The following is a 13240-nucleotide window of genomic DNA, read 5'->3' on the forward strand; positions in this document are numbered from 1 at the left end:
TTACAGGTCAGTAAGGTAATGTGATAGCAGCTGTTTCAGATTTCCCCATGCAGTTTCTTTCTGTCCTGAGCCAAGCAGATAGAGTCTTTGCTGGTTGTTTGATTGCTGTTTGTTTAGCAGTCCCTCTCCCACCCATGCTTCTTGGCAGTGAAGGCTGAAACACTGAAGCCTCATATTGATTGCTGCTGCCTCTGGGCACTCTCCCTCCTTACTCACAAGTAAAATGGCACTGGGCAGGGAGGTGGGGGGCCCAGCTGGCTGGGTGTCACCCCTCTTCTGAGGTGTTATCCAGTGCAGTCCACACCACCTGCACCCCTGAGTGACACCACTGCCTCCAGTCACTTCTTGTTTTGAATAAAGGCCTCTGCTGGGCCTGAATACATGGCAGAAAGCCCCCCTCCACAGCCTCACAGAGGGGACTGGGAAGCATTTGTGGACATTTTGTGTGTGTGTGTGAATTGAAGGCAGCGAGAGAGGGCAGCTCTGCAAAATCTCCTTGGGAGCTAAAGTAGCCCGCAAGTGCCCACCCTTACTCTAGTGCCTCATCAAACGGCAAAACCCAGAATTCCATAGGATGATGCCAAGGTAGTTAAAGTGCTACATGAAGAATATAATGCTATAACTGTGTAGTATAAATGGGCCCCATGAGACAATATGACTAATTGGAAAAGATGATAATAGTCAGTAAAGTAGAAAACAGTTGGAAAAAAGGAATATGAATTATTGATTAATATAATTCATTATAGATAGATTGATTCAATAAAGCCTGGGTCCTGAGTTTGCAAGACCTAAGCAGGGCATTGATGTCAGGGGGTCATGGAGGTCTCTCTTTTACAGGCTCAGCATAAATCAAAGCCAAATGATAGCAAATAACAACAGACTCAGTGAACCTTGCTTCTCTATGGTCTTCTTCACAGTGCACAGTGCTATCACTTTAAGACCAAATTAACTGCCATAGCTCCATCCCATCCTATAGAATCCTTGAGAGACAATGTGGAGTAGTGGTTTCAATGTTGGACTATGACTCTGGAGACCAAGGTTTGATTCCCCATTCAGCCATGAAATCCACTGGGCGACTTTGAGCAGGTCATACTCTCTCAGCCTCAGGGGAGGCAAATCTTGCCAAGAAAACCCCATGATAGGGTTGCCATAAATCGGAAATGGCTTAAAGACATACAATAACCAACAACAATAGAATCCTTGGATTTGTACTTTCATCTGGTGTTTAGTATTTTCTGCCAGTCAGCAATAGCACCTCTTAAAAATCTTGATTCTGTAGGATGCAGCCATAGCAGCTCAAGTGGTCCCTGACTGTGAAACTGTGTGAAACTGACCTAAATCAGAATATTTTCAGACATGGGCAGAAAGCATATCCCTTATTTATTCCTTGCCTCTTGAAAAGCTGTCAGTGTGATTAGCAGCTGCACCAGATGCTCTTTGGTGCAAGAGCCAAGCCAGGGAAAGAGCAGCAATCCCCATCACTGAATGTCACTGGTCTGGCTGTACTTGAGCTCTACTAAGAGGAATTCAAGCCATACAAAACCACCCCACCCAACTAGTTAGTCTCACCAACCTCTCCTCCAGGGTTGTAGCACCTTTGACTTTCAAGATGTTTTGGATGTCAACTCCCTGAAGCACCAGCTAGTATAGACAATGGTAAAGGATTATAGGAGTTGTATTCAAAACACGAAAAAGGCCCCCAAACTTTCCATTTTGCTTGTGAGAATAGGGGCCTGTGCACAAGATTTTAAGTGTTAGTGCTTTTGGGTGGCTGCAGCATGCAGAAATTTCCATAGTTACTAAAGTCCTCTCCAAAAGCAGACTTGCTTCATAAGCTCCTCATGGTGCCATGATGACCATCACCTGTCCAATTACTTGTTTGTCATTAGTGCTGTAGAGATAAGGTTCAAAGGGGATTTGCAGTAGGGGAGGCACAGATATTTGAAAATATTTAAAAGCTGGTCTGAAATGGGTTTTGTGAGTACTGGAAAATCTTGAAGAGGAAAAGTCTAGACCAAGACTTATTTTATATGAACAATGCATATGGGGGTTTTGGCAGGGAAAAATATTTTTTCTGCAGAAAACAAATGTTCTGTACAGGAAACGTGTTTCATGTGAAAAATACCAGGCATTTGAAAACTGCACCTTTCAATAACTTTATTGCACTGAAGAAAAAAAATGGTAAAATTAGTTTCTGTCTTCAGGAATAAAATGTATGAAGATTTGAATCCCCAGCGTCTCTTACTGTTATTAGCTACTACACTTACCCGGGACTTCTTACTCAGTGGAGCTCAACGTAGGGATTCCTGTGTGGACCACAGTTTTGTGATTGCACCATGTTTTGTATCAAATCTAGATGTTTTGTGTATTACAAGCAGGCAAGCAGTTTTGTTAGTCTTTGCACAGTCTGAGAGGTTTTGGATGCCTGAATGTTTATTATATTCCTCTGGCGGGGTACAGACCGCCGCTTTGCAGCGGTCTGGCACCGCCGCCAGAAGGTCCGCGGGGGAGCCGGAGCCTTCAAACGGCCCGACTCCCGCGCGGACCGAAAAAAGAAGCTCCAAAATGGAGCTTCTTTTTGCGTCGCGTTTGCGACGTAGCGAGGCGCCAGGGGCGCGCTCGCTACGTCAGCAGCGGCGCGACGCGTCTGGACGCTGTGCGTCCGATGCGTAAAGATGGCGGCGCCCATGTAGAAGGGGCGCCGCCATCTTGTACGGACGGAGTCCGTACTAGACCATGGGGCGTCTAAAAGAGACGCCCCTTTTTTAAAATGGGACGTCCGGAGGACGTCCCAAATGTCCGTGTAGAAAGCCCCTCTGTTTTACTTACACTGGAAACCCCTGTCCAGCACTAGTTTCTAGACAAGAGTGAGTATGTTATCCAATAGACCTTCAGTGTTAAAAAAAGACATAGGAATTTTTGATAGAATATTTGTTTAATCTCATCATGGGTCTGGTTGTGCTTATTGTAGCAAAGAGCTGCAACAGCATCATTCAGTATCTGAGGGATGGAAGGAAGATGAACACATCCTAGTTTGTATGTGGACATGTTAACAGTTTACAAGAAACATCTATGAAACACCCCCACATACTCCTGTAATGGAGACAGTGATTTACAAAAAGGAGAAAAACAGAGACAGCTGGATCATCTCTGTGTTATGTGGTCTTAATTAGGAACTTTTAAGGAGCTGAGCCAGGTTGAGGCTTGAGTGCCCTCTGGTGCAGTTAAGTAATTTTATACTCTGGGGACCTAAAGTAGGATATGGAGAAAATACAAAATACAGGAGTATCCCATTCTGGATTTCACCCAAAGAAGCATTCTTGGACAATGGAAAGACTCACAAATGATGGGATAAGATATACGGATCTTATTAAAACAAAATAGACATTGCAATTAAGATCCAGGGAGGCTCTAGAAAGAGAGGGGTTTAGCTGCCACTGGTTCTTATACAAATTGGAAGACTTTGATTTGAAAGAGAAAGAAAGTGAAGCTCAAGGGAACAAGACATAAAAGTTGCAAAATTATATGATGGTATTAACTTGGGAAAAGAAGTAGTTAAGAAGACAGTCCTCCTCCCCTTCCCCCCTCCTTTTCTTTCTCTCTTTTCTTTTCACTTCCTTTTAACTTTTTATGCATATGTCACAGTTAAATTTCAATAAAAATTTATATGAAGAAGACATTCTTCCAGTTTGAAATCATCCTTGATTAGAAAGTGTACTGACTGGAGGATTCTAGGAGTTATATGGGCTCGACAGACTGGCATTATACAGCGGTGTTGAGTTGGCATGGGGGCATGGTGTATGCACGCCAGCCACCCTCACTCCATCCCCACGCCATCCATCTGACCAGACAGCAGGCGACACATTTACATGTGCTGCACCAAAGAAGCAGCAAAAATCTGCCGTGACGATGGAGCTTGGGCACCTTTTCCTTGGCGCAAAAAGGAGTCTTTTTTTGCGGCTGCTTATTGTGCTGTGGAAAGGCCAGATTGGGGCTGTGGCATGTAGTTGCCACAGCCCCAACCCAGTGAGGAAAGGGGTAGCTGCAGGCCGCTCCAAAGGGGTGGTCTGTTGAGCCCCAGAAGGGAGAGCAGAGACATTAAAGTTGCACACGAACAGTGAATCACCCAGACAGCTGATAAAGCTGATTACAGTGTGCAGGTCCCTTGGTCACACTGCTGCCCACTATGGCAGGTTTTATTGTATCACTACACATATACACTATATGTGACTTTGGGCGAGTCACATTCTCTCAGTCTCAGAGAATGGCAGTGGTAAACCTCCTCTGGAAAAACATGCCAAGAAAACCTCAAGATAAGTTCACCTTAGGGACTTTAAGGCAAACAACACACAATTAATTCCATTAATGAAGTAGATGTGTTCCTGGGCAGTATTTTTTTTAATCAGAAAATCTGATATGGGAAGAAAAAATAACAGAATAGAGGTGGGTTCCTATGCCAGAAAAAAGAGAGCATGTCAACATGTTTCAGCAAACTTTTAATGCAGAATAGAAAATATGAAACAGTCAGATCAGGCAGGTCTTCTGAAAGTAAACAATTATTTTTAAAGCTTCGAAAGATTTGTTGAAAGTTTCTTCCAGCATGCTTCCAAAGATGTTTTTTCTTCCCATTCACAAGCCTCCATTTTTCTTACTTTTTTCATTTTGGTGACTGGACTTACAGATCTGGTTTTTTTTTTTAAAAAACATCTTAGGTGGAGCTGGTAAGAGCTATCTGCTCCCCCCCCTTTTCCTGTATTTTGCTGTTCACAGAAGTGCTTTTTACCTTGCCTGTTGTAGGCAGGTGCACACACAGCTACAGCAGTAGCAGTAGTAGTACAGTAGTAGTCGTACATCAGGAGCAGCTAGAGTAGTAGTATTCTATTTTTTCCATCTCATTGCGGGGGCCATAATGCGGGAGCACCTCCTGGTGACTAGGGGCTTAAGGAACAAGTGAGCTCATGGTGGCATGGCGGTCATTTGGCGTTCCTTAGCCCCTAAGTCATCCCAATGCCTGGTGGTTACCAGGCTTTTGCTGATCAGACAAACATGGGGTTGTTTGATCTCGCAGATCCTGACCTTATGCTTTGTGCCAACCCTACCAATTGTTTGAGTTTGATCAATAAAGTTGTGGCCTTTCCTCCAGCTTTGGGTCTTGGTGGTTATTTGCGGCAGCCTCTCAGGCAACAACTTCCAGCTAGACAAAGGACAAAGTGGGTGGGTATAAAACTCTATAAAAAGAAACTTCTTTATCAGTGGTTTTAACTGAGGTATATCTGTAAATAAATTATAGTAGTAATTTTTAGATTTGTTTTTATACACATCAAAATTTGATTGGGCAGTTTGTATACACTTCTGTAGCCTCTTTTGTCCTTTTTGGGTGATACGTATCATTAAATGAGAGGAAATTTGTTCTTTCTCCTTATCTAGGATGGCCAATCTATTTACTTGACTTGAGCCTGAACGGAGAGTCTCTTTCTCTGGACAATCTGTATTGCAGAGGTTTGGTCTCAGTGACTCTGTATTTTTCAAGGTACTATGATGACTGTTCTCATAGGCTCTGGAATTCTGAAAGAAACATGTCGATATTTTTCATCACTATGAAATGCCACTTTTCAAAACTACAGAAACATCTAGCTGGCTTGGCGGCTCTTGTAGACCAAACTTTAAACATTTCCAAGCTCAACTAATCTTTTATTACTGGTAGAGTAAATGCCTGCAGATGAGGAAGTGGGTAACAGTTCCTGCTTTCAATAGTAGCATGCTAATATTAATTTATCAGTTATGATGTTGAATTAGCAGACAGTGCTATTGGGGCTACAAGTCCCCAATGCAATCTTGCTTTTAATGCAGCTTGATTCATTAGTGAAGAGGTGTCAGGAGAACATGTTAATTCATGCTTCTGTTTGTTTTCTCCAGTAACATGCTAGATGTAGTGGATGAATTTAAACCTCCTGAATTAACAAGATATAATGATCTTCCAACAATAAGGGGCTGATGCAGAAACATGCACTAGGAGGAATGGCATTAAGGAACTTTTTTAAAATTGTTTTTCAGGAATGACCTGGCCCTCCATCAGGCAGAATGAAGTAGCCATCTCAGATAATAGATGTTGGGTTGTGTGAGAGTGACAAGGTATTAGAGAGGAAAGCTTCATATACCACACAGTCTATGCAGTCCTCCTTGGGCGACATGTTTGACCAATGTCCAAGAAAGGGTGTAGCTACATGGGAGGGGACATTGTTTCCACAAATAAGAATTCTGACCTCTCATGAAATTTTCCTTCAGCTCCCAAATTTCTAGCATTGCAAAGTGGCACTTAAAAATCATTCTTACCCTGATCTTATACAGTTGGCCCTCCTTATCCAAGGATTCTTCATCCACAGATCCAAGCACCCATGGCTTGAAATACATTCCAAAAATATATAAATTTCAAAAAGGAAACCTTGATTTTGCCATTTTATATAAGGGATATGACCAGTGTATGTAATGAGATTTGAGCATCCATGGATTTTGGTATCCACAGGAAATGGAACAGAATGGGAGGAAAACGTGTGTTACCACACAGGAGAATGCCGCCGATGCTGTTGGGAGTCATAAAGCTGTACCTCATGTTCAAAATCATCCTCCAAAATCAGCTGCCAGGAATGGCTGGAGAATGACCTGGGGACTCCTGGTAGCATCGGCGGTGTCCTCCTGTGCAGTAACACATGTTTCCCCCCAATTCCATTCCGTTCCCATTCCTCCAAGTGCCGTGCGATAAGATCCCAAGTAAAATTCCTCCAAAATGCTGAATATTGATGCTGTCAGTTTAGGGACATAATATGAATTCCAAGCAACAATGACATGTAGTATGCTCATTTGATCCTCTCCTTTAAAAATGAAATAATTAATTAATTTAAATGTATTAATTAATGCAAATACAAATTGTGGCCTCTGTGCAGATGGAGCCTATCCTGCTCAGCTGTTTTTTCCCTCTGTATGGCTGTGTTAGTGGATTGTAGCACATGGCCAGTAACACTTTACACTGCTGCAGAAGGCATAAGCTGGAATGAAATCAATAAAGGACAAGAAACTTGGACAGCTATTGTTTTTAAAATTTGTGAGCTATCTTGGGTCCCTCTCTGGAAAGCAGCATAAAAATGAAATAAAAATTTGGAAAATTTCCTCTTTTTGGACTATAAAACTAACATTAGTTTTAGACTCGCAGACTAACTTTCCCAAGCTTTGATATTCTGGTACATTTTTAACAGAGTTAAATGTTTTTGTTACTGTAGCTGTGATGATTTCTAAGCTACACTTTCCTTCTGTGAAAAAAGGCTGTAATTTGTATGCCTCGTTCTCAAATGGTTTAGCATTTCTTTGAATTTATTTTGTTGGTGATCCTGAGCTAACATTGTCCTTGGTGTCTATTGTCCATTGACACCACTTTAACTACCATGATTCAGTGCTATGGAATTCTGTGAACAGTAGTTTTGTGAGGCATTTTGCCTTCTCTGTCAGAGAGCTCTGGTGCCACAATAAACTCCAAATCCCAGAATTCCATAGCACTGACTCATGGCAGTTAAAGTGGTTTCAAACTGGAGTATTTCTGTAGTGTGGATGCAGCCACTGTGACCTAACCAATTGGGTGTGCGCACCTCCCATTTCTATAATACACATTTCATCCACCCTGCAGCCTCCTTTGCTATCTACACTTCTTGATTCCAAAACAATGAAGTTTCTTCATGAGGTATTCCACTCTGTTTCAAGTGAAGTGTAGAAAGCTGAGAAAGCTGGAGACTGTTGGAATGGTCTTTGCACAATGCAAGAGCAGACATTGGCATGCACCCTTGGACGCTCAATAATTAAGATAAGCAGACATCCTACCTGTGAGAACTTCACTGAAATTTTCTTCCTGAAAAAACATCTTGAAAGAAATTTCTTTTCTGTCATATCAAACAACAGTGAATTTTCAGAATTAAGTGAATTAAAAATTAAAAATATATAACATGTCTCCCTCCACAATGAGATATTCCCAGAGTTTAGTGCTCTGCATATTTCCTTCTGTGCTTAGATTTACAAAGTAAGCCTGTCTTCAATCACAAAACAAGGCACACTTAGTGAAGATAATTTACTCATAGTTGAGGAAGCTGCTAAACTGTTGTCTTTGACTGCCTCAGGGATCAGAACATCTTAAAAACATGCTAAACAGATTGTGTGCAGTGGACCTTCCATATCTGCAGGTGATTGGTTCTAGGGCCCCCTGTGGATACCAAAAATCCAGAGTTCTGTAGTAGTTTCACCCTTTGCCATGTAGCTGTATCCAGTAGACTGTACTCTTCCCTATCTATCTAGCCATTTTTCTCTATCCCTGTCTATCAGACATGTAATTTCCTTAATAAACACTTTCTCCTCACTTGAGATAGTGAATCCCAGGTTGGCAGAGAAAGGCTTATTGTATGTTCCACCAACCTTTTAGGCTAGGTAGGTGAGACTGGGCTTTCTCAACAGCAGTACCTTGGCTGTGGAATTCCCTCCTAAGGGAGGTCTGGCTGGTTCTATCCCTTTCCAGCTTCTAGCAGACAGTCTAAGCTGCACTGTTTTATATGGCCTTTGTTCCTAAAATTTGACTTAGCTTTTGGGATAGCTTTAATCGTTCTAGTGTTGTTCAACACCTGCATAAATCTGCTGGGTGAGGTCATTAGGAGTTCTGGGTGAGTTGCCAACAGTATGCTATTGACATTCAGCTCCTTGTTATTAGACTTCTCCTTGTCATTAGAATAATCTGCGGCTTGGAACTTTGGTACTTGAAGAAAATACACACACACACACACTATATCCCAAAGGATTGATGCTTGCAGGAGGAGGATCTGTGGTGTCCCACTAATGGGCACAACACACTCTGGAAGGACATAGGAAGGCCTTCTTTGCTGTGGCATCTTAGTTGAGTAATGCTTTCCCTTTAGAGGTCTAGTTGGAACCTATATTGGTGTCATTCTGGTGCCATGTCTTTTGGTCTAATTGATTTGATCAGATTTGCTTTTGCATTGTGGTTTTAAATAATTTTAAATGAGTTGAACTGATTTTAAATGTCTTGTTTTAACTTGTCAAATTGTTAAACAAGCTTTTAGTTTGTTCAAATTTCTTACTGTTCTATGTTGTTCCAAATGGTTAAAGCAATTTCTTTGTGTGCTCCCCTCAGATCATATGATATAGAGAAGAAATCAGAAAGAAAGAACCCCTCCCTCTCACTGCACTTTCTCTCTCTTTCTCTGTTTGTGTGTGTTTGAACCTTGTTTTTAAAGCACAGATTTTATTAGTTTTGAAGGAAACTTTTTATCTGTTGCGAACTGGAAGGAGAAGACTTTTACAGTGCCATCTGATACCCACTTACCTGGGAGTAAGCACCACAAATCCAAATGAGACTTACTTTTAAGTAAATACACACTGTTGGAGCTCTTGAACTGCTTCTCCTGGCTGCTGTTGGAGTACAACTTGCAAAGCACCACAGTCAGATCATGGGAGTTATATGCCAACACATGTGTAGGGCACTAGGCTGGGGGAGAATGTTCCTGTAGAAGACTCATACAGCTGCATCTCTCCCCCCCCCCCCCAAGGCTCCCCAGAATGTCACTGGTGAAATGGTTTAAAGCAGTGCTAGTCAAAGTGGTGGTCTGTTGTCCTGAGTCATCTACTGTAGGTTCACTGAGAGCTTCCAGAAAAGAAAGAAGAAACTGTAACCAATGGGCACAAAGATGGTACTTGTTCTGACATGCTGGGAAAACAAAATTATTGGTCCCCCATATCCAGTAGCTTAAGGTGTTGTGTTGTTGTTGTTGTTGTTGTTGTTGTTATTAACTGCCTTCAAGAAGTCTTCAACTCATGGTCACGCTGTGGGTGAGACATCCTCAAGTCCCCCTATCCTTAACAGCTCTGCTCAGGTCCTCCAGGTTCAGGCCTGTCACCTTGTTCAAAAGAAAGAAGGCCTATGTGAGTCTACCCATGAGATCTTCTGAGGAGGCTCTGTTTGCTGTCCCACCTCAGAGGCATTACTAGGAGGTGTGGGCTGCACCAGATGACACCCCAGATAGGGGTATACACTCGGTGGGGTGGTAAACCTGGTGTGACTGGCATGGCTGCTGGGTGAATGAGAAAGGGTGTTGTTAGCATGGCCACATTGGTTGGAGATGGTGGGAACTGTGATCCACTACCGACCAGTCTGGTACAGAGGGGACCAGACTGGAGGAAATGTGCTAGATGGCTGTAGGTCTGGGGAAATTACAGACTGATAACATTCCATATGTATCTGTGCTACCACTCGATTAAGCAAATATGAAATTGCAGGGATGTGGGAAGACCTGGAGCCTATAATCTTCAGAAGTCTGCTGTTAAGCAGGCTCTCCTGCACCCAGACATTAGGACAGATTAGTTTATCTAATGGAAATGTGTATCCTCTAATAATCCAGATAACAGGTATGACTCAAATAGCCCACAGAAACAGAGAGGGTGTGCTAGCAAAAGGTGCCTCTAGGACAAGAAATCTGTTTAACTCTCAAATGGTTTAAATAGAATGCTACAGAAACAGAGAAATGTCTAGAAACTCATTGCTAGTCAAGGAGATGGAAGTACTTACTTTTACTAAATAGTATATAACTGGGAAAATAGAAATTTCAGAGGGGACTCTGTGAATTTCTTACATAAGTCATTGTTTGCAAAGACTTAGAAATATTTTCAGAATCAAATAGTGATGGTTTAACAAGGCGGGCCAACTGGCTTTTCTGCAGTTGTCCCATCATCCCACAAGCAAGAGTCCTATGTTACTTCTCTGTGAAGTATTTTGGGCCAGTGTTAACAGCCCTGTCATATCAGTCCTGCAATGTCTGGTAAGACTAAGAACTGGAAATGCAGCTGTAAAGGAAGTAGATAAGATCCTCATGTGCAAAGATATATCATTAAAATACCAAAGTCAGAATCACCCAGGCCACAGTATGTCCTTATCTTATGGTTGTGAGAGCTGGACAAGTGAGGAACGTTGACAGGAGGAGAATCAACTAATTTGAAATGTGGGGTTGGAAGAGAGTTCTACAGATACTGTGCTGCCAAAAAGTCATAAATCTGAGGGCAAATTAAGTCTGAACTCTCATTAGAAGCCAGAATGACTAAACTGAGGCTATTGAATATCATGAGATGACCTGACTCTTAGGAAAAGTGTATGAAAGGTGTATAATGGTTGATAAAGTGAAAGGCAGTAGCAAAAGAGGAAGTCCACATCACAAGTGATATCCTTCTGATGTGTTGAGATACAATTCTAATTGCCCACCCTATGAACATGCCATCTGACACAGCTCCAGCCCAATAACCACTCCTGGTTTTGTTGTTTTGTATTTTGGCATGTTGGGCAATCCGTGTGGCCTGCTGAGGAAGAAAATTGACCCATGGACCAGCAGAAGTGCCCATCCCTGCTCCATGGCTTGGGTTCCAGACGTTTGTAGGTTACCCAGTCTTTTAGCCATAGCAGTAAAAATGCAAGTGTTTGGAAGATCCCTGGCAAAACCACCATTTTCTCTTACCCTTTCACGAATGAATGCCATCCCACCTGATGTCTACAGCACTGCCTGCATGTGTCTGTCAGTCACTCAAATACCACTGAGAGAATTCTTGCATTGCTTCACATTGCCTCAAATACCACACTTAAGTTTCCAATGTATGCTATCCACATATTGAGCTGTTTATGACTGTTCACTGACTAATGAAATGACTGTAGATTTGAAATATTACTTTTATAAACTACAGTTGCCAGAACTCCCCAGCCAGTTGGCTGGCTGACTGGTAATTTCAGACCATTTTTTTGTGTGCAAGTGGGTTTGTACCAGTCTTTTGTGAATTCAATCTGATACCAAGGAACAAACTCGGGTTAAGATACGTGAGCCTTCTGTAGGAAGGAAAAAGGTTTCTGCTTGTCACCAGATTATGATTTGGCCCTCCTCCTTCTAGAAAAGAATGTACTCAAAAGGGCAGTGGGGTGACATTCTTCTTTTCAAGTTGCCAAACTCTCTGCTCAAACATAGAATCACAGAATCATAGAATCGTAGAGTTGGAAGAGACCACAAGGGCCATGCAGTCCAACCCCCTGCCATGCAGGAAATCTCAGTCAAAGCATCCCCAAAGCAGTTGAATGAGATGGGAATTTGGCAGGCAGCTGATGCCTCTGTGAGTAATGCATGGAGAAAGGGGAGAGATGAATATTCCTGGAGGGAAGAGGGCACAGTGTTTCTGTGACTGTTGCTTGCACATTGCACATGTGATTAAAAATCAAATCTGGAGCTCTGCCTTCAGTCATTTTGCTGTATCAAAGCAGGTCACCTGGTACACAGTTTAAAGCCAAACAAAGCTGCGATTCCATCCCACCCACCCTCCCACCCCAGCCAACACACTCCTACTGCAGAAACCACTTCCAACCTAAGCAGCTTAGTGTGGGGGGATCTCTTTTTTGATGATGTTATTCTGTTGCAGTGCTTTCTGCTTTTCAGAGCCAGTTAGACTTGTTACAAAGAAGTGAACTGATTGGCTGATTAACCAAGCTCCGTTTCATAAATTATGGCTCAGCATGCGCTAGCACGAGTCCTGGGACTGCCGTAATCCCAGGGGCCTGTCTGTTCCTGACTCTATGCCTGTTTGTTCTGTGTTGTGCATGATGTTGCTCTGGAATTTCCTGTCATAAGCAGCCGACTGTTGCATCTCCAGAAGGACTCTGTGAGTAACTCTGACTTTTTGAAAACTTTGTGGGTTAATTGAACACTTTAAACACACGCTCATTCGGCTAATCAATTACCATATTAATGTTAGAGGTATCTTCAGTGGCTCTGGGATTGTGTTGTCTTTGTGAATTAACTTTGCACTTAGCAGTCTAAGAGGGTTAACCTGCTGGTATGTATTTATTTGAATGTAAACCTCCCCCCTCGTGTTTTGTGTGTTCTCTTTTTCTCTTACTATAAAAGATTGGAGATTACTGTAATTGCACATTTTCCACACTGATGCTTCTTCAGATCAATGCACAGCATGCATTTATGTTATGAAAGCATTTCCTGTTCTTTAGGTAGTACTGAATGAGATTGTTGGCAGGGGATGGGTGACTACATGTGATGTCAAATGCTTTAAAAAAAACCCCAACCCAACATTTCTTCTTTATAATATATTTGTGTAGCTTTCAGTAGTTCATGATGAAGCTTGAACTAAGATATACAGTATATGACAGAATATT

The 13240-nt window shown here is 42.3% G+C and overlaps 1 protein-coding gene across 2 annotated transcripts in view; it reads left to right on the forward strand.

Annotated features, from left to right (window-relative positions):
* The first annotated feature begins 12466 nt into the window (after window positions 1-12466).
* LOC149324011 (3',5'-cyclic-AMP phosphodiesterase 4D-like) overlaps window positions 12467-13240 on the forward strand; it is a 369808-nt gene continuing 369034 nt past the window's right edge. For both annotated transcript variants that reach the window (XM_089495426.1, XM_089495410.1), the window contains exon 1: window positions 12467-12732. The gene's annotated coding sequence lies outside the window, so the exon portion shown is untranslated. The remainder of the gene's footprint in view (window positions 12733-13240) is intronic.

The sequence above is a fragment of the Sceloporus occidentalis genome, unplaced genomic scaffold (genome assembly GCF_023333645.1).
Source record: "Sceloporus occidentalis isolate IW3139 unplaced genomic scaffold, rSceOcc1.0.p SCAF_1, whole genome shotgun sequence".
Lineage (NCBI taxonomy): Eukaryota > Metazoa > Chordata > Lepidosauria > Squamata > Phrynosomatidae > Sceloporus > Sceloporus occidentalis.